A 25,737-nucleotide genomic window follows, 5' to 3' on the forward strand; every position below is an offset into this window, starting at 1 on the left:
AAAAGAGCCCAGCTGGCTGATTTCTTAAATGCTTTGGGACCATTAGGTCAATTTTCAGTTTCAAAAGTGTTTAAATTCAACTTGACATTTTTCTCAAGTATCCCTTTATGGCTATGTGAATACACCTGCAGGTCAAAAATAAATGCAAGTGGTTTAGAGGACACTTCAAAATTTACAGATCCATCTAGCAAACCCATCTGTTTCTTCCATTGGGTGATACTGCCCCTTTGCAAACCCACCTGTTTCTTCCATTGGGTGATACTGCCCCTGTGATTCTGATCTTTGAAAGTTGCCTTTCTTGGCTGGCTGGGATGAAACCCCCATGCCATTAGCCCTGTACATACAATAGAGAGCATTGTACAGCCTAAATTATCTTAGAAATGTTGCTCCTGAGGCCTGCAGAGAATATAAAAGATGTGATATTTACCTATGCCTGGGAAGAGAGAAATAATCAATAAGATTTTGCCATGTCTCATCATTTTGCCATGTCACCATTTTGCACTTCCTTGCAGCTGCAGTCTGGAGCAGCCCCCTCTTCCTTGGGTAGCGTCAGCTTCTGCTGCATCCTCTGGAAGAAAAAGTGTTATTGGTAGAGAATTACAGTCCAAATCAGGGAGGCAGAGACACCATAACTTCTGTTCTGATTTAATTCATGATGAGTTACTACTTCACGTTACAGAACAGACTTTTTTGGCAGGAACTTTGTAAGGGAGCAGGTGGAAGGATATACAGGGTCAAATGTGATCATTATAATTCTCTGTCCTAAAAGGAAAAAAAAAAAAGGAAAGAAAAAGAGAAGAAGAAAATTAACAGGAAATAGAAAAATTCCTCTTCTTGAGGTAGTTTAATTTACTTCTTCTTAAAGAAGAGGGGGAACAAAAAGAAAAGAGCCCAGAGCAAATAGCCTAGCATAGATTTGAAATGACAGCAAATAACCTCCATACAGATATAATATCATGTAATTGCTGGGGCAACAAGCAATGATTCTTTATGCAATACTTCAAAACTTATTTTTAATTAAAATCATTTTTTTTTTGTGCAAGTTATTTTGCTTTTCCCTTTCAAATTATTTGGCTTCTTTGTGGCTCTTAGTGAGAGACGTGAATCCGGTTTGTTTTCATCTGGCAACAAAGAAGACCTGAAAAAAAGAAATCCTTTCTTCTGTGAGGTGATAGGAAGGTTGCTCCTGGATAAGTGTTGACACAGAGAAGTGAACCAAATGCTTTAAAAACCTCAAAACACGGCAAAGATTACCATTTATTCCCATGGGGTTTAGTTCAGGATCCCAATGCTGTTGAAGTCTGCTAACCTGGGTTTGGAGCTCCCACCCAAAGCCCAACAAGGCTGTGAATGTTCTGTGAATGCTCTGAATGTGGATTCCTATCAGTGCTCTCTCCTCTCTGTGCCATGCTCCTGCCTCCTGGGGGCACACCAGCCTGCCTCCAGGAGCTGTAGCAGATTAGTTGGTAATCAGAGATATTCCCCAGCATCAGTAACAAAGCCTTCCAAGACCTAAACTCCTGCTGATACAGGGAGATCTGCATGCTGGCAAAAGTGTGTTAGAGAGGTCCAGAAGGATGCATGTCATCCCACACAGTCTGGATTGTGCTTTGACCTGCTCAAGAGCAGCATTATATTCACAGTCAGAATGGGCATGAAGTGAAATGGCTCTCAGGTGGTCAGGACAGCATCTGTATGGGAATTTGGGGTTTCAGCATGGGAAGGCACAGTGTCCAAGTCATGATCAGCACTGTGCATGCTTCCATTTGGGTAAGGATGAATCCACAGTTTGTGATTCCAAAAGTGCCAGTTACAGAAGGAAGAGAAAAAACAGTACATCAAGGTGACCCAAACACTGCAGCACTGGGACACATTACAGAGGAACCTGCTGATCCCTGCTTACCTGGGTCCCTGTGGCCTCAAGCCTGAAGAGCCAAAATCTTCCTGCTTTTGAAGATCTTCTGCCCTTTCCAAGGTGTAGAGAAAGACAATGATTATACTCCTCATTGTGAAAAGACTCCAATAAATAAAAAACTGTCTTAGCTCATCCTTGCATTGTTTTTTCTTGATTGTCCTATGTTTATTTCAGTGGTAAAGAGCACGGCAAGGTGAGCTGTTATAGCCTTGCAAGCACCAGCAAACCACCCACAGACTACATGAGAACATCTGGAACAGCCTGCCAGCTGCTCTGAATTCTATTTAGGCACAAATATCACTAGAAATAATAAAGAAGTAATCTCCTTTGCTGACCTTAGAGAGGTGTTAAAGATGGGAAAGAATATGGCTTTTAATTCTCAGCATAACTTAATAGTATGTAGGATATGAACAAGCACAAAGTCAAGGTGATACTACCCCGAAATACAATGCTGAGACCTGCCAGCTGTTTTCCTGGTGTATGGTCAGCAGGCCAAGACTGCTGTATTTACACTGTGTTGGAATGCAGCTTTTGTGGAAAAGGACCCTGGGTCCTGGTGGGCAGTAAGATGTCCATGGGTGAGCATTGTGCTCAAGAAGGCCAAGGGTGTCCTGGGGTACATCAGGTAAAACATTGCCAGCAGATTGAGGCTGCCCCTCTACTCTGCCCTGGTGAGGCCCCACCTGGAGTGCAGCATCCTCTTGTGGGCTCTCAGTACAAGAGAGACCTGGAGCTCCTGGAGTGCAGCATCCACTTGTGGGCTCCTCAGTACAAGAGAGACCTGGAGTTCTTGGAGTGCAGCATCCACTTGTGGGCTCTCAGTACAAGAGAGACCTGGAGCTCTGGAGAAGGTCCAGCAGAGGCTATGGAGATTATTAAGGGACAGGAGTATCTCTTTTACAGGGTAGGCTGAGGGAGGTGGGCCTGTTCAGCCATGAGGAGAGACAACCAAAAGAGGAGCTTATCAATGTCTGTCAGCAGCTGAAGGGAGGGTATGAAAAGGACAGAGCCAGGCTCTGCTTGGTGGTGTCGAGCAATAGGACAAGAGGAACTGACAGAAACTGATGCACAGAAAGTTCTACCTGAACATGTGGAAGAATTCTCCATTGTGCAAGTCACCTCACCCTGGAACAGATCGCCCAGAGAAGTCACAGTCTCTCTCTCACTGCAGATATTCAAGAGTTGAGACCGTAACTGAAGTGTGGCTATCGATGGCTGCAGGCTGCTCAGGAAAGACAGAAGAAGAAGCAGGGAGAGGGAACCCCTACATCAAGAGGTGGATTGAGTGTGAAGAGTTGTCTCTGAAGAACAGCCAAAAGTCAAAGGCCTGTGGGTAAGGATCAGAAACCAAAGCAGCAAAGGGAATCTAGTGGTTGGTGTCTGCTGCAAGCCACCTGATCAAGGGGAGTCAAGTGACAAATCCTTCTTGCTCCATCCACAGGGCTGCAGCAATCATGCATTTGGGGGTTTTGTGGGGTTTGCATTCTGGGGGATGTGGGTCAGGTAAGGAGTAAGGTTAAGCCACCTAACCTTAGGAAACAAAACTTGCAGCTCTTCAAGGACATAGTCTGTGGGATCCCCTGGGAGACTGCTCTCAGGGACAAGGGAGGGGAACAGAGCTGGGAGATCTTTAAGAAAGCCTTCCATCTCCAGAGCTGGCAATCCCCTGGAGCAAGAAATCAGGCAAGAAAGGCAAGAGATGGAATAGCTGAATAGGGAACTGCTGGTCAGACTAAAGGGAAAGAAGCAAATGCACAGGCAGTAGCAACATGGACAGGAAACCTGGGAAGCATACAGGGATGAAATTCTGTTCTGTAGGGGTACAGTCAGGAAGGTGAAGGCAAAGCTGGAACTGAACTTGGCAAGGGATGCCAAAGGAGGCCTTATACAGGCATGTTAACCCAAAAAGGAAGGTCAAAGAAGGTGTACCCCTCTGAAAAAAAATGCTGGAAAACTGATAGCAACCTATGAGGAGAAGGCTGAGGTACTCAACAGCCTTTTTGTCTCAGTCTTCAATGGCGACCTCTCTTCCCACACCTCTCGAGTGGATGGACAATAGGAGGGACACTAGGGGAGAAAAGTGCTTCCCACTGTAAGAAAAGATCAGTTTTGTCTCCACCTGAGGAACCTGAACATACATAAGTCTACAGGACCCAACAAGATGCATGCCAGGGTCGAGAGGGAATTAGTTGATGTAGTTGCCAAGCCGCTCTTGGAGATATCCAAAAAGTCATGGCAGTCAGGTGAAGTCTCTTATAGCTGGGAAAGGGGAAATATTGTAACCATCTTAAGAAATGGTGGAAAGGAGGCCCCTGGGAGCCAACAACCTGTCAGTGTCACCTCTGTACCTGGGAAGATCATGGAGCAGATCTTTCTAGAAGCTGTGCTAAAGCGCATGGAGAACAGGGAGGTGATTCAGGACAGCCAGAACAGCTTCACCAAGGACAAGTCCTGCCTGACCAACCCAGTGGCCAGAAGGTAGAGGGAGGTGATTCTGCCCCTGTACTTCATTCTGATGGGACCACATCTGAAATCCTGTGTCCAGCTCTGGAGTCCCCATCACAGAAGGACATGGCTCTGTTGGAGTGAATCCAGAGGAGGCTACCAAGTTGATCAGAGGGATGGAACACCTCTCCTATGAGTAAAGGGTGAGAGAATTGGGATTGCTCCATCTGGAAAAAATGCACTGGGATGACCTAATTGTGGCTTTCCAGGACCTGATGGGAGCTTGCAAGAAAGATGGAAAGGCTTTTTACAAGGGTTTGCAGTGGCTGGACAAGGGGGGATGGGTTTAAACTGAAAAAGACTGAGCCTAATTAGATATTAGGAAGAAAATCTTTACTATGAGGATGGTGAGGCACAGGAACAGGCTGGCCAGAGAGGCTGTGGATGTTCCTTCCCTGGAAGTGTTCAAGGCCAGGGTGGATGGGGCTCTGAACAACCTAATCTAGTGGAAGGTGTCCTTGCCTATGGCCTAGGGGTTGGAACTAGGTGGTCTTCAAGGTCCCTTCCAACCCAAACCACTCCATGATTACCCACTGTGGTCCCTTCCAACTTTATCCAATCTGTGATTATGTATTTTAATTCCCTTGGATTCTGTATCATTGTGTCCCAAAGACATTTTTCTACAACTTGGGAAAAACATGGCATTTTCCAACAGAGGTAAGAGGATTTCTTGTACTATGGCATGGACTCAAGTCTTTGAAAGTATAAAAAAGACAGACACCATGTTAAAAAATGAGTGGAAAGATACCACATTGAATATCCACAAGGTTAGGGTAATTAAAGCAAGAATTTTAAATCGTGCCAGGTGTTCAGTCACACCTGTGTACTCAGGGCTTTGAAAAAGAGCAATGGGGAGTTAAGCACAACACATATAAATGGAATCCCTAATGTGGATATACTCCAGGTTTAGATATTTTGGAAGCATAAAGAAGAGAATTGAGATTAAAGAGTATATGCTGAGGAGTCACATTGAAACTCAGCAGCCTCCTTATAAATTTTAGATCAGAAATACAAACTTGTGTCGAGAGAAATGTTTGTCTGAGGTGTTGTTTGGACAGGATCTGAAGAATCACGGGCTGTGATGTATGAACAAAGAAACAGATTACAGAGTCACAGCACTAATTGCCAAGGCCTCCGGTTACCATTCCCCGTGTTTTGATGTATTCTGTAGATTTATAATGGCCAAGGGCCTGATTCCCATTTGCATCACCCGACAGTATAAAGTGAAATAACAATGGAATAAAAGGATGTGAACACAAGCGAGAATCTGGCCAAATACCTATATCTTTTGAAGTTTTGGCTGGCACCCAGAAATAATCTGGAGACTGAACCTTCCTGGTTATTATCTAGTTGTTGTAACCCAGATGTGCTCAAAGAAGGGCACAAGTCTCCAGCTGGGGGAAGGACAGTCTTCAGTGGGGTGACAAACCTGGCAGGAATGTACTGATTGTGCTGGTGCTCAGCTGGTGAGATGGGGGTGATCAGAAAAAGCATGGTGCTGTGCACCTTGGCTGGGTCTTCATCTCCCTCACAAGAAATCAGAGGTGATTTGAAAAACTGATGACCACGTCTTCCCCGAAGATGACTGGCCTTCTGAAAGCACTGGAATCAAGCTGTATCACATAACAAATTAATCAAAATCACAAAAGCCAGTCTACAAAGTACAGTGCAGCTTTCTCTACGTTTGTGAAATGCTTCCAAGGCAAATTGCTGCATACTATTCTATGCAGCAGTCTTTAAAATAATTGCCTGTTCAAAAGTTGCTTTTTTCCCCAATCTCTCCTGATGAATTCAAAATTGAATCTTCCAATCTCAAATAGTAGCTGCACATACATAGTCCTGATTACTTATCTCAGGAAAGCAGAATATTTTCTTCAAGGAAAAGTTTTATGAGTTAAAACCTAGTCTGAGCTCATAGCTCTAATTGATAAGGTTCACATTACTCTTCTGCATGACCAGACAAATGCAGAAGATTTATATGCTCTACCTGGCTTGTATTTTATATCTGAAGAAGGACCCACATATAGAAAAAATATTTTTGAGTTATGTCTAATGTGGTGATAAAAGATCCTAGCTCTTTGTATGAACTTTAATTTGAATTCTTAGATCACCACAAAGTGGGGATTGAGGGCACCCTCAGTAAACTCTGGCTGATAAAGCATTTGTTTGCTCTTCTTGCATCCACTCCTGCAAGTGTTTACTGCTGTTATCATTTGCCATGGTGACACATGCTATAATGTGAAGCACTTCTTGTTGAGAACTGTGTTTCCAATTTGTCTATTTACTCATTTCCCAACTTTGGGCCCAGATGACCCTACTAATGATGAATTAATCTCAGCAGTCCCTGTAAGGAAGCAAGTATATAAATGCCTATGGACTGTATCAATCCTAATTGAATAAAAAAAAGTGTCAGAACCTTCATGCAGTGCCAGTGATGATAAAATTCTTTAATCTCATGTGGAAGGAGAGCATATGGTGGCCACAATGCTTAGCTTTGTTTAAACTAAAGGAAAAAATTAATGTGTTTGTGGGAGATAATAAGACATTGATAGGAATTCCCAGCACTAGTGTAGTGACTCCTAAGGCTCAGAAAAACTAAGTCATAACTTTTGATCAGCAAAAGGCAGCTGTTATCCCTTAAAGTGGTGAGTTCCTGAGACACTTTCCATAGGCTGCACTGAAAAACCACTGTCTTGAAGGAAATGCTGCCATATTTTTAGGAAACTAGCCTGACAATCAGCATACCTAACATAATGGAAGACCAGGAGAGAAATGCTCTTCTATTCAGCAGGAGAAGGTATCTTGGGTGGTATTTTATGATTGCTGTTAGAGCATGACACATAATGCCAAATGTTTCCCCACACCCTACAGTGGGATGGCTGTGATTTCAAATGTGCTACACTGCAGAGGGGGAACTGCTGGGGTCCTACAGGCCATGCAACACCTGCTCCAAAGGAGAAGAAACACATTCTGCAATCACTGCACTTGTCCTAGTAAAAATCTATAAAGAGAAAGAAGATGACACTTGTATTGACAGTTCAACAGTTTCTTGCACAACTAAATAAACATTAATAAGGTAAATATGCATAGATGGCATTTTCAAAAACTATTTATTCCTTTACATAAGAATTATTCTTTGTATGGAAACAGATGAAATTATGGAACATGGGATATATGAAATAGGACTTCCTTTTTGAAAATCCTGAGGATCTGAATGAAAGCTTTCTTTAGTCTGTGACAATCTCCTGACTGACTGCTGTGTTTACTCAAACAGGTTTTATTTTGGGCATTCTTTTTGCATGGATTTCTGGTTTGACCAACTATAACTTATAAAAGATGATGAATAGATTGAATATCATTGCGGTGGTAAACAAGTTAGTGTATTCTCATATTTTTGTGAGTCAGGGACCTTTTGCAAAATTCAAACATTCATAAATAAAAGAGGAGTTCAGATCTTGGGTTTTGACCACAGCCCAAGTGTTATTTACATGGAGCTATCACATGCAGAGAGATGGACTCTGATCTCATGATCAGAGCGGAAAAAGAGCAGGACTCACTTTTGCTCTAAGGTTAGATCCATACACCCAACAAGAGTTGCAGCTTAGCCTTGACAGGAGGTGGGGCACCTTGAGTCCTGCATCCAGCTCTGGGCCCCTCCATTCAGGAAGGATGTTGAGGTCTGGAGTATATCTGGAGAAGGGCAAAAAGGCTGTGAAGGCTCTGGAGCATAAGTCCTACAAGGAGTGGCAGAGGGAACTGGAGTTGTTAAGCCTGGAGAAAAGGAGACTCAGGGGAGACCTGGTCACTCTCTACAACTCCCTGAAAGGAGGCTGCAGCCAGTTCAGGATTGGCCTCTTTTCCCAGGCAACAGTCACAGGACAAGAAGACAGAGTCTTAGGCTGCACCAGGGGAGGTTTAGGTTGGACATTAGGAAGTTCTTCACAGAAAGGATGATTGGGTGTTGTGTTGGGCTACCCACGGGGGTGGTGGAGTCATCGTCTCTGGAGGTGTTTAAGAAAGGCTGGATGTGGCACTCAGTGCCATGGTCTGGTTGACAAATTGGTGTTAGGTCATAGGCTGGCCTCGATGATCTCACAGGTCATTTCCAGCCTGGTAGATTCAGTGATTCTGTGAACAGCAGTCAGTGTGCTGTCACGGAGGAAAGATCTCCCTTGTCACAGCTGAATATCCCAACTACTGAATGTCAGCACACTATCACCACCCTTTTTTTTGTTCTTTATTAAAAGTGAGGTCTCCCTGTCTATCCATAAGTAGTTTTGAACAAAAAATGTGGCCTAGGATGTACAGATAGGGAGAGGCATGCGCTATCAAGGGGCTTCAAATCCAGCAAGAAGGAGGAATTGGATCCTTGTCCTTGCCCTTTGTCTTCCTGTAACCAGCAGGTCTTTGTATGGGCTGGACCATGTTTTGTGGGTCACACTCAGAGGCCCCACACACACACTGTATGCAAACATAGTTCCAGATTTTCCCATCACAACTAGATGCTTAAAATTTGGTGTAATCAGACTCAGAGAAGAAGCATGTTCACAACACAACACCAAAAAAACGCTTTCAGCCTGGAGGTCAGCATTTCACATTTCCTTTTCATTTTGACTTCTCTGGTTCCCTCTGTTTCTGTCTTGAAATAAACTTTTACTGATGGTTAACCTGGCTCTAAGTTCTGCTGCAGCATCCATCTCATTTTTTCCTCCATAACAGAAAGTAAAATCATGTTCAGTGTTCTCTCAGTGTTTATTAGCAGACCTCCCAGAGCTGTCTTTGACTCACATCCCTGATAGAAAAGCTTTTCCTAGCAGCCTTGCCCTGCACACACAGCGCTATTTTATTATTCCTGATGGGTCTGCTCTTTTCTTTCTCCTTATAAATGTCATAACATCCCTGTGCTCATTTCTTTCATGTGTGGACTGGGGCCAAGGCTGGCTCAGGTGCAGCTCTCTCACAGGGCTTGCCCTTCCTCCTCCTCCAGCCTGATTCATTCAGATGTCACAATCCAATGTTTGTGAAACATTGCCATGGCAGTGAGTCAAACGTCACTGACACTGCATCATGGAGTGAATCAGGCAGAAGGATATAAAAAGGGAGAGCTGCTATTTATATACAGGCATTATAGGAATCAGCAAAGAGGAGAAGGCACGTGGAAAGTGCTCACTAGATCTCTTATACATCATCTTTGGGTATTCTCCAGTGGGTACTGAGAGCAGCAGGAGAGCTCCCCTCCTGCTCACCAGACTCCCCCCACTGCCCTTTTTAGGGAGTTTAGGAAAAAGTGAAAAAACCACTGACTCAAATAAACACAAAAGCCACCAAGCGTGACCGAGCCCAGGGAGCAGCTCAGATGGAGGCAGGCTGTGGGAGCAAGAGACAAGTGTCCTGCTGGACTCGTGGCTGCCTCCTCTCATGGTGTCTGGCTCTGAGAGGTTTGTTTCAATTTGGAGGGCTCACTGACTGTGACAGAGGGACTTTCCTCTCTTTTGTCATCAACATTGATGGTTAAAACACGTAAGTCTGTGGAGGAAGAGGGCAACAGACACCCCTTTCAGAATTTGCTTTTCTCACTTTAACTGTTGTCATGCTGGAGCAATGCCACCTGACTCCATGAAATCATTACAAATTATAACAGGACAAGCCAGAACCAGGACAGCTGCCAGTAAAAAGTGTTGTTTCAGATTTCATCCTTCATCTGTGGTACAAAATATGTTTCTCTCACAGTGTTTGCATGGATGGGATGTGATAGCCCAGAGGTCCACCCTAGTTCCAGGTTCCCACACTTGTTACCAGGATTATTGGTAAAGGAAAGGAGAAAAGGAAAGAGAAGAAGCAACAGTCAGCATCACGTGTAGTCAGTCTCAGCTCCTTTTGGGAACATCTTTAAGCTCAGAACAGTCTCTCCTCCAAAGCAACTTTGAAAGGGGTGTTAAGCCATGCTTATCAAACAAGAGTTGCCACTAGTAAAACTATCAGTTAAATAGATAAAAGTTATCATTTGTAAAAAATTTAAATAGAAGGAGATTAAGATAGCCTTTCTTTTGATGATTTTCCTGATACAGACACTAAAGAAACTGGATTAAAATTAGGATTTGACTTTATAATATCCTAAATCAGAAAAGAATATGCTATGTAATTGTTCTTTGATTTAAACAAATAAACCACATGTGACCACGAACAAACAATACTTTAGAGTTTGAAAGGAAATAATATTTTGACTCTTACACGGGCCAGTGAGCATAGGAGTGGTCTGTTCTAAATTCAAATCTTGTATTTATTTAAACAAAATCCTTTTGGATAAGTAATGCAACATTCATGTGTTTAGGCAAACAACCTTTGTACTGAATTCCAGGCAGAAGACCTCATTGAGATACAGCACAAGCTGGGATTTTTCTTGAATGGGGTTTTCTTTGTTTAGAATAGGACTATAAGGTCTGTTCCCTCAAATTATATTAAATCATTTTAGGAAAAATTAGTCAGTTGGAACAAAAAGTCCTTCCTCATCAAAGATGATAGAATTAGGCCTGCTATCTTTAATGTCATTGGTTTCCCCCTTGCCCAGTCCCAACTGTAATAAACTTCTGTTGTTCATCCCAAATTGGTACAGCAGGATGGATGCCAAATGGAAAGAGATCTGCCAGCAGGCAATTAAGTGCAAATGAAAGTGCCATAGATAGTTCCAAATACGCAGCTACACCTCCTGCTGTGAGCAGAGCAGGAACAAAGCCGTGCTGGTTACCTTTGAACGTGCAGCGCTCAAGAGCCACAAGGCACAGGCCAGACCAGCTCTGGCACCTCTGCAGAGGATGTGGGGCATTCCCACCTGCACTCCCCTGCACCCAGACTGCACCAGACAGCAGCACTCTGTGGGGAGGGATCCTGAGGAGCCAAACAGGTACCTGCCCACGGGCAGGATCTGAACTTTCATCTTCAAAGCTCCCCAGCAGAGTTGCAGAGGATCCTGCCAAGGTGTGCTCTGCCAGAGGGCAGCAGCTGCATGAAAGCAGACACCATGCTGCTTTTATTTCCATTACCTGACTTGTGTAAGGCAGAGTGACGCTCCTCTGAGCAGGTTTAGGATCTCTCCAATGGCAATTTGCTCTGGAGGTGAGTATGAGCTCTGACATGGAAGCCACGGGGCGCAGCACTAAGCCAGGCCAGCCCTGCACAGCCGTGAGCCCCGGACCATCGCTGCTCTGCTGCTGCTGGTGAAGCTGCCCCAGCATGGCAGGGCAGGGAACTCTGTGCTGTTGGATGCTGCTTTTTGCCTCAGCTCGTTAGGTTTTTTCCTCCAACAGAGGACAGGGAAGTGCAAGAACAGGTGAACAGGCAGCCAGAGAGAGTGAACCCAAGCCCATCCAGATCCTGTTGAACACCCCCCCTACAGTGAGTGCTTTTACCACCAGTGTGTGTCAGCCAGGTCTCCAGCCCAAAAAGGGACATCAGTGGCATTCATGTCCCCCCCTTCTGCCACTGCAGCCTGTGGGTGTTTCCATGTACACACAAGAGCTTTCCTGTTTGCTGGGCAGCACAAGGAATGCATCTGGGAGAGACATCCTTCCTGGAACACTTCAGTGAAGGACATCCTACTCGCCCGATTAGACAACAGAGGGTTGCAAACACTGGCAGAGATCTTGAAGGAGGACTTGCAAGGTCAGCTCCAGAGAAGGAAATGAACTAACTCTCAAGCACTCAGGAGATAAGGGACTTCAGAGTACTCAAAAAAAAAAGTGAAAAGTGCACTCCAAAAGGAGTAGATAAGGATATTTAGATGTGTACAGTTCTTGTTCAATGCTTGCCTTAATAAGGAAGTCCCTACTGATATCAAACAACCAGAGACAAGAAATTTTATCAGTAAAAATTTATCTGTATTTTAAATATTTGCATAGGGGTTTCAACTTTTTACAATAAAACATCAAATGTTTCAGTAGGAAATTAAACCCTCTCAGAAGCTGACAACAAAGTTTTTCACAACTTCTGAGACTTGGTCACAGCTGCAGAGTATCTTCTGCAGCACCTCTGTCTTTCCACAAATTAGCTTGCTCCACAAATAGAAACCCAGTCTGTCATTTAGATCTCTGAAGGAAGATAACAATGAAGATTTTACTCAGATTTGTATTACAATTTTACCTGGGTGCTTTCTACAGTATTGATCTCAATTTTTCAAGCTTTTTTCTCCACCACATTCTGGGATTTTATACATTGTTCAGTTTCACCAGCTCAGAGACTGTTCAGGTACACCAGTTGAACCATCAGCGCTTCCTCTGGTACTGACTTTGCACTTTTCAGCATCCAAACAGAGGGAGTCCCCTGCAAATTATTGTTTTTCACTTTGTGTTTGAATTTCAGGAGATCAGTTTCAAGACTCACTTGATCTTCTCTAGCTGTCCTACCCCTGATTCTCGAGTAAATCCTCCAAGTTACCACAAAGTCTTACTTCTTCTACACCTGTTTCAAACCTGAGCTTTTTGGATTTGGGGTTTTTTAAATAATGTGCTTTATATATAATTTTAGTGTCATCTTCCTTTTATTAACCTGGAATAGTTTTTCTCAGATCTTGAAGAGAGATGCAACTCTAAACCATTTAAACTAATTGTATAGGTTTTGCCCCTTTTTTCTCATGTAATAAATACTGTGATGGTTTCAATGAGAAACCATTAAAGTGCTCATCACCAAGTAGTGAATAAGTTATTATAATACAAAGACACTGAATATTTTGCCTTACTCAATTTCTCACTAAAATTTAAGGCCTTTTATGAGAACCAGAGCCATTATCACTATCACTTTTCTAAGCTGATGATCTCAACTGCTTCCTATTTCAATTCTCCCAGTGAGGAAAACAGTCTGCACAGTCTATTGCTACTTTTCTTAGTACCTCTTCAACATGTGTCTTTCCTGGGGACAGAATGGTAGTAATTATTCTCTGAATCCCAAATTCTGATCTATTTTAGACTTGCAAAAAATTTCAGGTATTTTTCCCATCAATACTTTTGCCTTAAATAGGCTTTTGAAGCCTATTTGTCTTTATAATTGCTTATGCTTTCAGAAAATGATCAACATTCCCTTTTTAACTTCTTTGCCAAACAATATTTGATGATCTCATGTTTGAATATCAGTGGTGTTTTTCTAAATGTGGCTTACTTTGTTTTGACATTTCCTCTGCTTGCAGACACTTTAATTGTAAGACTATTCTGCATCTTTTGACACTTTGCTTTGACTGTCCAAACCCACTTCCTAAAGCGCTGGTGTAATCATAAAACCGAAAATTGGTGGAACGACCTGCCATACTGCTTGAGATAAGAGGGTCTCAGAATTCACAGAGAATGAGCACAACTGAGACATAAAAGTCATCTAAAAGCCAAACCATCAGCTTAAATTGCTACATAATAGCTATTATTTAAATCTATTTTGCTATACCTGATGTTTCTTAATTTGTTTATTTTATACATTTGCTCTTCCTTTCTCTTTCACATAATTACTATTGACTGCTTTTTGTTATATTAAATGCTTAACAGGTGTTATTATGAATATAATTTTTTATTAATGATTTAACTGTAACTGTTCTTCAGGAATAGTAGTATAAACAAGCAATGGAAAGGAAGTTTACAGTTAAGGAAACAAAAGTACTATATTCTCCTTTTATGCTGAAGATCATAACTGTACCCATACAGCCTAATGTTTCAGTCAGATGTTTCTGCACATGGAGCATTACATTCTCCTGGAGTATTTTCACATAAACACAGGTCAGTGGATATCCACTGCCAAATTGCACACAGATAAGTACAGTATGTAAAATATTGTCGACATAATTTGGTGACCAGATAGACTCAGAATTTCTCCTACAGAGAAGCTCAAAGTCCAATGGCTGTAACAGCACAAACCATCTCTGTCTGTCATAAAGCATCAGAGATTCTCTTGAAATTTTTCAGTTTGCATGTTTTTCTCGTTCCAAGGAACAGATGTAACAAGCAAACTATGGGCATCTTCTGTCCATGACTGATGAAGGTGACCTTTGTCTCCCTGCATTGCAACTTCAGTTTAGTCCAGTGATAAAGAATTTCTGAGAACTGCAGGTTCAGAGTCAATTGGTGAAGCTGGTATAATCTGTTGTGCTTAATTTCTGCAAGATTGGAGAAGTTTCCCAGACTACCAGCCTTTTCTTTACTTGTTCACTGAGCAATCACTCCCTACAGTGCTGAAGGATTCAGAACAGGCTGAATTTTTTTTCTGTGCAGATCTGCACACAAATTGTATCCCTACAGGATCAGGGATATCCAGCACACAGAGTGTGCTTCACAATGAACATGGACTGGCATGCACTTTTCTTGAACCCCACTTGGAGAAAGGAAGAATTTCAAAGCTCAGTTAACAACTCAGAGGAGGTGATGTAATTTGTTTTGGTGATATTTCTCAGTTACCACCTATTTAAGGCTGGCAGCTTTAGATGATTTGTGGTGAACAAATGGGCTTTAATCAAACTTCCTTTTTAAAAAATAACAGAATCAGGTACAGCAACTTGACAGGGAAAATATATAAGTTTAATTCTCTGTGTATAATTCTGGCTGGAACACTAATTCACTTCTAAGCAAAAGACTATCATTTGTGCACAATGGTTCAGCACACAGAAAAGCTGCCAGAAAAAGCACATTTGAAAACATTCATTTTGGGGAAAAAAAAGACATAAATGTCCAAATAATTCAGCATTTACAAAATATAACTGATTTTTTTTTTAAAGTTCAGAACCCACAAGGAACACCAGCTGGTGGACTCGGAGCCTCAGCTGTGCCATCTCCATATTTTAGTCAACTGTGAGGAAGACAGGCTTATGAAAAACTGGTTGATGAAGTCAACACCATTCCTGAACCAGTTGTTGAAAATCAGGGTGGGGGTCTGGAGTTCTCTGCCGTCTCTCCAAGGAGCTGCACTGCTGGGCTCAGCTCAAAGGAAAGCTCCTTGCACACTCCCTCACTCTGTGCTTGCCTGGGGTCAGGTCCTTGTGGAACCCCACCACTGCCTTGTCCCCATGCTGTCCCTGGCCACCTTCCCCTCCTGGCCCCTCCTTGGGACAGCTTCTTGGTCTTCTGGCAGGACACATCTGAGCACAGAAGAAGAACATTTTCTAACTAAAAAACTTATGACCTCCTCACAACTTTTCAAGTCTCTGAAGAGGTGTATTCACCTCACAGAGGGACCTCTGTGTTCTTTTATTTAAGACAAAGTTGTGCAACATTTAGATCTTCAGCCTCTCACTTTCCTTCCTCAACAGCTCCTCAATTCTGGAATTGCCTAAAATTTCAGATGATTCTCCCAGTAAAATTCCCCAGACACTAAACTGTCTCTTGCCAGTCACACCCAGAATTGCTTAATTCTTGACAATGCTGAGAAGCCAGGCACTGAATTCAAGCCTGAGTTTTCTCAGAATTTATAATCTAAGCTTATTCCCCATGTGCAGCAGCAGAGCACTGCATTTCTGGGTGCAGCAGAGCACTGCCAGACAGGGCCTAACACAATGCAGCCAGGTGGGAAGGTTCTCCATCCCTTTCTCTGCTTGACCCCAGCAGTCAGGTCACTCAGCTAAGGCATGAGAAGAGTTCTCAGCAAATTAAGGATCTGTGGTTTCTCCTACTCTGCACAAAAATCCCCAGTGCTGCAGCACCACCAGCACAGCACAACAGCTCCTGTAAGAGGTGAGGCTGCCAGGGCCAGGCAGCCACCCCAGCCATGCAGGCTGCTCTGACTCAGTGGTGCACAGGGAATCCTCAAGCCCAGAGAAGTCACAAACTTCCCAAGTAACTGCACAGGGAATTCTCCCACTGGCTGGCCTCAGCCTTTTCTGCCAAGACACTAGCACAGCTCCCTGTCTGTTATCATCACATTGCAAAGCTCACATATCTTCTCAATGATCTCTCCTGGGCAGCTCCTCACACCACCACCACCACCACCACCACCACCACCTTCTTCTTCTTCTTCTTCTTCTTCTTCTTCTTCTTCTTCTTCTTCTTCTTCTTCTTCTTCTTCTTCTTCTTCATCTTCATCTTCTTCTTCGTCTTCTTCTTCTTCTTCGTCTTCTTCTTCTTCTTCGTCGTCTTCTTCTTCATCTTCTTCGTCTTCTTCTTCTTCGTCTTCTTCTTCTTCTTCATCTTCTTCTTCGTCTTCTTCTTCTTCGTCTTCTTCTTCTTCTTCTTCTTCTTCTTCTTCTTCTTCTTCACAGCCACCAACTCTCTTCTTATTGGACACAGCTGTGGCCTGTTGAGGGCAGGCCTGTTCCTAACCTTTGGTGATTAGCACAGCTGCAGCTCCTCAGGTGTGAGACTACCTTCTGCACTATCGTTATTTTCTTACACTCTATCCCTCCACACCTGCCCTTATGCCCGATGGCCACAAGGTTCTGGACCACTTGTCACACTTGTGCTCTTCTTCTGGCTAGGTTCTCCAAAGTCTGTCCCCTTTCATGGGTCTAGGCCTCCATTCCAGTGCATTTGTGTGTTTTGAAAAGGATGTTCCTGTCTACACAGCTGCAGTTTAGAATTGGGAAGTGGGGATTAATCTCCTTAGCTTTTTTTGGAAACCTGATTAAGCAGTCATTTGGACTTTTTTCTTCACATTTTTACTCAGGTTCTTTCAGGATCTGGCTAAGGGGCATTTTTGTACATGTTATCCATGCAATTTTTCATCCTGTAGACCAATTCTCAAGCATGGTGTGTCAATAAAAAGGTGCTCTTGTCTACCTAAGTGACTTAAAGTGCATAAAGATTGCACTTTAGCAAGAAGCCTCTGCTTTCAGATACTGTTATCTTACCAAGAAAGATATCCCACAGGCATCTTGCAGTTTCCTGCCTGTTTCAGACAGATGTAAGGTTTAGACTTTAGGCCTCAAAAGCAGTAAGTCTTCCACTCTGTTATGCAGATTTATGTGAAGACAAATGCATTAAATGCCAAATTAACAGACAGATTTTTATACCCAAAATGGAGGCATGAATATGGAGATGTTCAACTTTCATTTCCAGGGCTGCTGTGCAAGCTAATGTGGACCTTCATGAGAGAAATGTTTCCTGAAATGATGTTCTTAATTACCTGTTTTATTGGAATGTAAATTCTTCCTCTGCCCTATGTTTTATCTTCTTTTATCTGGGTTTCTCAAGATTTCTCATCAGCAGCCAGAGGGTATATTTGTTTGCAGTATGAATGAAATTCCACTGTTCGATTTATCTGTCTCTGTACTGCTGTGTATTTGGTCTGATTGTTTCTGGGTTTTAATGTTTTTAGTTTGGTCTTACTATCCAGTGTTTTATTATCCAGTGCTACAATATCTGTAGTCATCACATAATCATAGGAGTGTTGTTTAGAAGAAATGTCTGAAGTTCAAGGTCTGAGTTTCCACTTGCAGCAGGAGGATCACCAATCTGATGAGACTGTAGCCTTTCTGACACAGCATTGAAGCACTCCTAGCACAGACCTCACAACCTCCCTGGGCAGCCTGTTCCACCTCTGCTCTGCCCACACAGCAGAAGAGGACAGTAGCTCCCCTTGACCTGCCAGTCAAGGTTCGCATCTCGTATCTCCCTATGGAGCTTGCTCTGTGTGCAATGACCGTGCAGCCATGGCTCATGTTCACCCTGGCACCTGCCTCCTCCCGCTGTCATTGAGCCAGAACTACAGCTGAGCCAATAACCACAGTTGAGCAGGGGATGTTCCTCTGTGCTGAGCCTCACAGGGGCTTTGCTGGTGCAGCCAGCTCTGCTGAGGTGCCTGGGCTGAGGGCTGTGTCCATCAGCCCCTCAGCTGAGTGCCAGGGCAGCTTTGCTGTGGGTGTGCTGCTGCCCAGGCTGCTGGGGACACTGAACACCCACGAGCCCCAGCAGCACCCCTGGCATGCTCTCCCCTTTCTCACACAAGATATGCTCTGAGACTTCACCACGGTAACCCAATGAATGATCCAAAGCCCAGCCAAGCAAGAGAGAAAATTTTCAATGGTTCTGCCAATTTTCCAGCATTTGGGATCCCCAGATATAATTAAGCTTTGTCTTGTAGTTCCAAGCTTCCTGAGCACAAGCAGAAGCAGTTTCAAACAATTATTCTCATGACTGAGCCATAGACAACAGTGTACAACATGTTGGGCCAGAAATTTTACTTCTCTGGGCTAAGGGCCAGGTATTTAGTGACTAGAGGCACCTTGTGCCAAAACACATCTCCACCTATTATGGAAGGTGATAGAATGAATGTTACACCAGAGCTTTGCTATTCCTGACAGAAGTGCGGAACACTGAAAGATTACATTTTGTTCATTTCCATTTGAAGTTACAATCACCAGCATCAGTAAGAGTTTTTTCTACTCAATTAAGAGAGGGCAAGATCACATCATAAATTCATAAAGCAACAGGCAAGGCATCATATTCTAAACTGTCCTATTCCATTTTTCATTTTGATTCTTCGTATGTATAGATAAATCTGAACTAGTATATTTTGCTTGAAGTGATAAAATTTTGCTATGAGGACATCATTAAGAAATTCCTTTACCTTTTCCTGAAAATAAAATGTTTTTGTGTTGTGAAAAACTTCATGCAGTAGGAGCAGCTCTGTGCTGTGCTAGGGATTATGAGTTAGTTGTTCCACTTCAATATTCTCTATGCTTAAGCCCATATGCTTTGACAAGATGTCTAAGTTTAAAGGAACAGGGATCTGCCATTCTTTACATGAAATAAATATTTATCTGCTACTCATTAGCCATTAAACAGAGCATGAGGTAGAGCGCAGCAACTCAGCACAAAATTGTATCTGCCTGCTTGGATTGTGAACCCCATTTTCTGTGGCAATTGCTTGATCTCAGTAATAAAAACGATTCCTGTTCCCCTGCAGGGGAAAAGAGGGGCACAGCTGATAGAGGATTCACAACATGAGTCCTATCAGGGCCACCTTGAAACCAGGCCAGTTCTAAGGACAGTGATTTGTTGGGATGGGTCCATCTGGTGGCTGAAATTCAGCTGTTTGAAAGTTCTGGAAAAAGATCAGCAAAACAGAGTTAAATTCAACAAGGGAATCTGCCTGATAAAGGAGAGCAACCAGGCCACATGCCAGAGGACCAACCTGGAGGAAGAAAAAAGAGAAACAAACCTGCCAAGCCTAGGGTGCTCTCCAAGGAAAGACTCACAGGAAGAATGAGGTCAGAATTGGAGCAGGGTGTGCAGAGTCTAGGAAAGGGGTCTGCAACTTTTCTAGCCCTTTAAAAAAAATATTAATGAAAGTGAATGTGTTTCAGTAACTATTCTGGTAGTATTGTCTGCCTCGTATATCTGGCACACAACTACTGCTGATCAAGAACCAGGAGATAACAAACAAATCCCTGGCCTTAGGGTTTTAGAGTCACATTCCAAAAACACCTTAGAAACCTGGACTGAGCAAAACTGACCTGGCTTTTCCCAGGCCTGCCTGGCTTACAAGTACATGGGATTCAGCAATGATTCAGAGCACTAATACTCATTCAGAGCCAAGCTGCAATTCTGCACATCATGTTCCTTGGATGGATACACGATCTGCTCCAGTCAGTTAACAAACTGAAAGCATCATTCAGCTCATTGTAACCCTACAGCAAAGCTGGGTGAGGCTGCATGGACCCATGCCAGGTCACAGCCAGTGCATTCTGGCCCCTCTACGTTCACAAGGGTGGAAAATTTTATTCTATTGCTTCAAATCAGTTAAATTTTTATTATTTTCTTATTAGAAGTACTAATTACTGTGAACACTGGATTGAAGCTAAAAAATCTTTAAAATATAACTAAACCAGAATATCTCAAACTGCTACATCAGCATCACAGACAAGATGGTATGCAAAGGGGAAAAAAATATTTTCTTCAAGTTAAATATTCTTTTCAGGTACTTAATTTCTCTTTGTTTTTATCATAAAAGTACTGTTAATGTCTTTGCAAGATCCTATACAGGCCATTTAGAGATTACCAGAGACAGGCAGTAGTGAAAGCAAGCAGAGCAACACCAACTTTAATAGGTAGTTGCTCAGGGTTTGACACCTCTCTGGCCCATTGTTGCAACCTGGAAGGAGGTCCAGGAATCCCTGAAAGTCCCCAGCCCCAGATGATGGAAACAGGGCCAGAAATTCAGGCACTGATGAGACCAGAAAAGCAGCTGGCAGAAATCAGACCCTTAGGGGAACCTCGATTTATTCTTCACATACCACATTTTGGGTTTGACAAACCCAAAAACCTCCAGGGAGAAAAAGTGTGTTTGTTTCCCTGGACCTATTACAATTGAATAGCACTTTTAACTATGATAAAGACACTTCTGCCACAAGCAGAGAGAAGCAAAGAGAAGCCTGCTGCCTCTCTTCTGCTGCAATTTTGTGCTATGATTTTCAGCTTTCAGGGCTTTTATTACTAGGAGGTTCCCCCCACCCTGGTGAGAATGTATAATATTTATCCCAAAAGACTGTATGCAAATAAAACAGAAGATGACACTCATCTGTGATGTTCAAAACAAATTGAAGATTCATGTCTGATAATTATAGCTTGACTATATTTTCAGTGAATCCTCAGAATATTTTAAAAAGAGAAGACTCCTGACAAGGTTTTATTGCTGAATGGATTCAGCAGCAATGTCAGCTTAAGGATTTTCATTTTGCCTCTTACAAAATTTCTTCCAAATCTCGTGATTTCAAAATAGTTTTGGAAGACATGGAAATGTCAGAAATAAATTTCATTGCACCCCAAATACCTGTTAAAAGTGATGAACTTAATATGGAATAACCTGCCATATGCAGTGCTGGATACTATTCCATTATATATTCATGCATGAATGCTGTTTCATTTTGGAAAACAATTTTTCTCACAGCACTAACTGGTCAGTCAGCCACAGGGCTTGGGTAAGGAGCTCTCTAACATCTTTAAACAATTAAACAAAATTAAATGTAGACTAACTCAATTTAAAACAGAAAAGAGAAGAAAGAAGAATATGAATATGAATTTGCCACCAATGCCTGAAAGCTTTTGTTTTGTGCAACCTCGTTGAAGTTTTTGTTACTCTATTTTCATCAAGTCACATGACAGGGCTCTCTCTGCAGTGTGGAGCTGGATTTAAACAGGCTGTGTGACACAGTTTGCCAAAATTCTAAAAGCCATGACTATATTAGTGCAATTGTGAGTGGGTGAGGTGGTAGCTAAGAACTCACAGCCCTTCCACACTCTTGCAACTTTATACCTATCTGAGCAGAAAGAAGTAAGGTCCCCTTTCCTTTAGCCTTTTAGTGCTGTTATACTGGCCAAAATATAAGGTATCTTTTTGTTTTTAAAATAGAATGAAAAAAATGGAAAAAGTATAAATAAAATAAAATAAAATAAAATAAAATAAAATAAAATAAAATAAAATAAAATAAAATAAAATAAAATAAAATAAACTTTGCATGACAGTACTCAGGCTGCTTCCCTCCCCTCATAATTCCTGGGCCACAGAACCACACTGATGTCTTCCAGTCCAAATACTCACAAACAAAAATCTGCAGAGCTCAGTGAGGCTTGAGGTAGGCATGGTTGTGACATCTCCAACTGCTCCAGGAGAGCCAAAGGTGACTCTGACCATCAAAAATCATGACAAAGTTAACCTAAGCCTTGGAATTAAAATCAAATTTGTAGTTTCTGTTGGTTTTGGGGTTTGTTTTCCCTTTTTTTTTTTTTATTTTTTGGGTTTTTGTTGTTTTTTTAGGATTTAGGGTCTACAGAAAAAAAAAACGGCATTTAGGAATGTATGGGAGGTTATTAAATGGCTGTTTCCTACTGAGAACTTAATCTGATTGAAAAAGTGAAGCAATAAAAAAATAACATGCATCTATGGAAAAATGACAGAATCATGGAATTCATGACTTTTCTGCTCGTCTGCTTGTGGCCACTGAAAGGCAATGGTACAAAAATGTCTTACTAGAAAAACATGACTATGACCTCAGTGTTCTTACAGAACATGGAATCATTTAAGTTGGAAAAGACCCTGAGTCTCATCAAGTATAACTGTTAACCCAGCACTGCCAAATCTACCACTACACCATGTCCACAAGTGCCACATCTGCACGCTCCTTAAACACCTCCGGAGATGTGATTCCACTACTTGACTGAGCAGCGTTTTCCAGTGCTTGACAATGCTTTCAGTGAAGAAATTTTCCCAAATATCAAATCTAAACCTCCCCTGGTGCAACCTCTCATCCTGTCACTGTTACCTGGCAGAAGAGACCAACCCCACCTGGCTGCAGCCTCCTCTCAGGGAGCTGTAGAGAGTGACAAGGTCTCCCCTGAGCCTCCTTTTCTCCAGGATAAACACCCCCAGCTCCCTCAGGCACTCCTCACCAGACTTGTGCTCCAGACCCTTCCCCAGCTCTGTTGCCCTTCTCTGGGCACACTCCAACCTTTCAAAATAGCTGAGGCAGCCAAGTCAGCTGGGCAGCTCCACTCAGGCACAACAGAGCTGTTTCCTCCCATAGAGCCTTTGCACCTTTGCTTGTAGAGGTTCAAATACATTTCAAATTTTAATATGAGATGCTAAAATTTGTTGTGTTGTGACTTACAAGCACCAGAAAAAAATGCAAAAAAAAGTTAAGGGCAGTTTTAAAAAAACTTTATATAACAGGAAGAAAGAACTACCAGAAAATCTGCACCAAGGAAACTTGTGCTCTCTAGTCCTGAGAGCTCTGGGGGAATGTCAGAAATTGTGAGCACATGTATGAGTTCTGTTCTTGCATAATTTGGTTACATCTCACCTCTGCTTGCAAAGCCTTGACTCACTCTATCCCCCACACTGTGCTCTTACCCCTGCTGGAGCCCTTTCTACCCTGGGGTCGTGCACTGAGGCAGAGCTGTGCTGTCTCACACTGCCATGCACAGTCACCCTCAGAGCAGCCTGCTCCCTGCTCCTGAGCCGGCTACAAGGACAGAAAATGGATGAGGCCAGTAGGCAAAACGGTGCTCACAGCTGCTCCAGGGTCAACATCTGTGCAGGGGATGGTTGACTGCCATAGCATTGTGTTCCACAAGCAAAGGAGAAAATATTGGTGAAACTCTCCAGCATGATATTGCTTATACATACATGAGGAGACAGGGTCACAAACACCTTCTGACTTTTCAATGGCATCTGAGAGCCTTTTGGGTTAAATTGGCAGTAATTTCATGTTCCTAGTGGACTTTCCATAGCTGTAAAAATGTTTAGATTATCTAAGGAAGTAAAAAAACTTACATCTGCATGAACTTGATGCTCACTATCTTTCACTGGTGGGATACACTTTGGAATTTCAAGGTATGATTTATGCTCTGCAAAAGTTGTAGGGGTATTCACTAGTCAACAACAATTTATTGTACTCCCATATGGAAAAATAAAATTTGGAAAGAGAAAAGAGAAGGATGATCTCAGAATCTTATTAGAAGATCTCAGATATTATTAGAAGATAAGGATCATGATTTGCCGTCTTCCTCCTGAGAGATTTCATTTAGACCTGCATTTTGTACATAACTCACAGAATAAACATGAAATTAGGGCCAGTCTCATTGAGGAGAGGAAGAGGGAATTGGAATTACATCCCTGGAGTAAAATTCAGTCACTCTGGGCTTATGTAGCTACATTGTGCCTAGCAGTCCCAGCCATCATTGATCCCAGCAGGAAGGGGAGGATGAGTATTTCAGAGCAAAAGGGGAAAGAAATCAAATCCAGACAGAACAAGATCACACATTTCAATTTGCATCTGTATCATCTTTGAAGTTGTGGTTGCAATTATTAAATGGAGATGACTGGAAATGGCTTTCATACCAAAATGTCTTGGTTGCACTGGTTTTCTCTTTTAGCATGTCAAATCAATTAGCTGGTGTTTGGACAATGCTTTGAAAAGAGGAAGTGAGATATTACGTACACACACACATGCACATGTGTAGCCCCACAGCCTTCTGTGCAATTAGTATTTGTAAGAAATGGAAATTGATGTTTTAACTAGAAGAACAAAGATACGAAACAGATATTTAAATCTTAAGTTATTTTGCAGATCTTATTAAACTTAACAAAGAAATCATATCACTTGGGGAAAAAAACCCCACAACAAAAGGAATGAGAGCAATACTCTGAAAAGTAAAGGATTTTAGAAGTTTTCATTTTAAGCCAAGTTTAAGACTGTATAGATACCAAACTAAATCTGCAGCTCACTACAGCATTACAGGCATTGGAAAGTAATGTTTCCATTAATATAAGTATTCTTATTTCATCACTCCATTGTGTTCTACCAATTTCCTAGTCTGGTAGTACTAAGGAAAATGTAGCATTTTCTTTCAATTACCATATCATAATAAAAAAGTTAAGAGCAATGTGAATAGCTATTAATCCCTATGCCAGCACAAGTCAAATTACAAAATAAGAAATATGTAACAGTTCTTGATGACACCTATATAGGTACTTCTTTTTTTCCCTTTCTGTTCTCCCCAGTTTCATTACCATTCATGGCTGGCTATGTAAGTATCAGAAGTGAGCTAGGCAAAAACTATGGTGGAAATTTGAGAGAATTAGATGTTGTATTTCCAGATTGCTACAAAATACCCTATGATGCAAGAAGACTAGGCAAATCTTTGAAATCTGTTGCATTCGAGCTGTTCTTCGTTGGCACAATTTAATGCCTTCTGCTGTAGGTTTAAACTAAACCTCTGACTCCAGTGTTGTTCTATCAGTTTTCCATAATGCTCCATTCACTGGACTCTAGAAAACTACCCCCTGTCAGTGGGGTATACTGAAGGAAATAACTTGTCTCTTCTGACAAATCTCTCTAGACTGATAAACATAAATTTATAATTCGCATCTCAGAAAAAAATATTACCTTGCAGTAATATTTATACATTTTGATCATTTGATGTCATAATGAAAAAAATTGTGCTAAAGATCCTGTGACAATGAGGGTGTGCCTACACAAGCACTTTGGTTTAGCTCAGGGGGACATGTCTGGTGTTATACCAATGCCCCCCAATATCACTTGTGTTTCACCTCACAGAGCAGTCTCAGAGCACACACTGTGCTACCCAAATGAAACAAGACCAGACTGTGAGCTCCAGCTGCTAATGAGCTTCCAGGCAGTGGGGCCAGGCTGGAGCTATCTGGTACACACCTCATGCAGCAGATCCACAGCACCAACTCTCTGCTTATCAGCTCCTGCTAGGCATCACTAACAGTTAATGTGGAAAGCCCCAGGGTATTGCCTTAATTCCTCTCACTTCCTCATCCTTCTGTGTAAGACTTTATTTCCTAATTCATATTTTATTAATTTATATTTTTGAAGAGCCTGGGATCCCCAGTGG

The sequence above is a fragment of the Fringilla coelebs genome (assembly GCF_963513975.1).
Source record: "Fringilla coelebs genome assembly, chromosome: 1".
Classification (NCBI taxonomy): domain Eukaryota; kingdom Metazoa; phylum Chordata; class Aves; order Passeriformes; family Fringillidae; genus Fringilla; species Fringilla coelebs.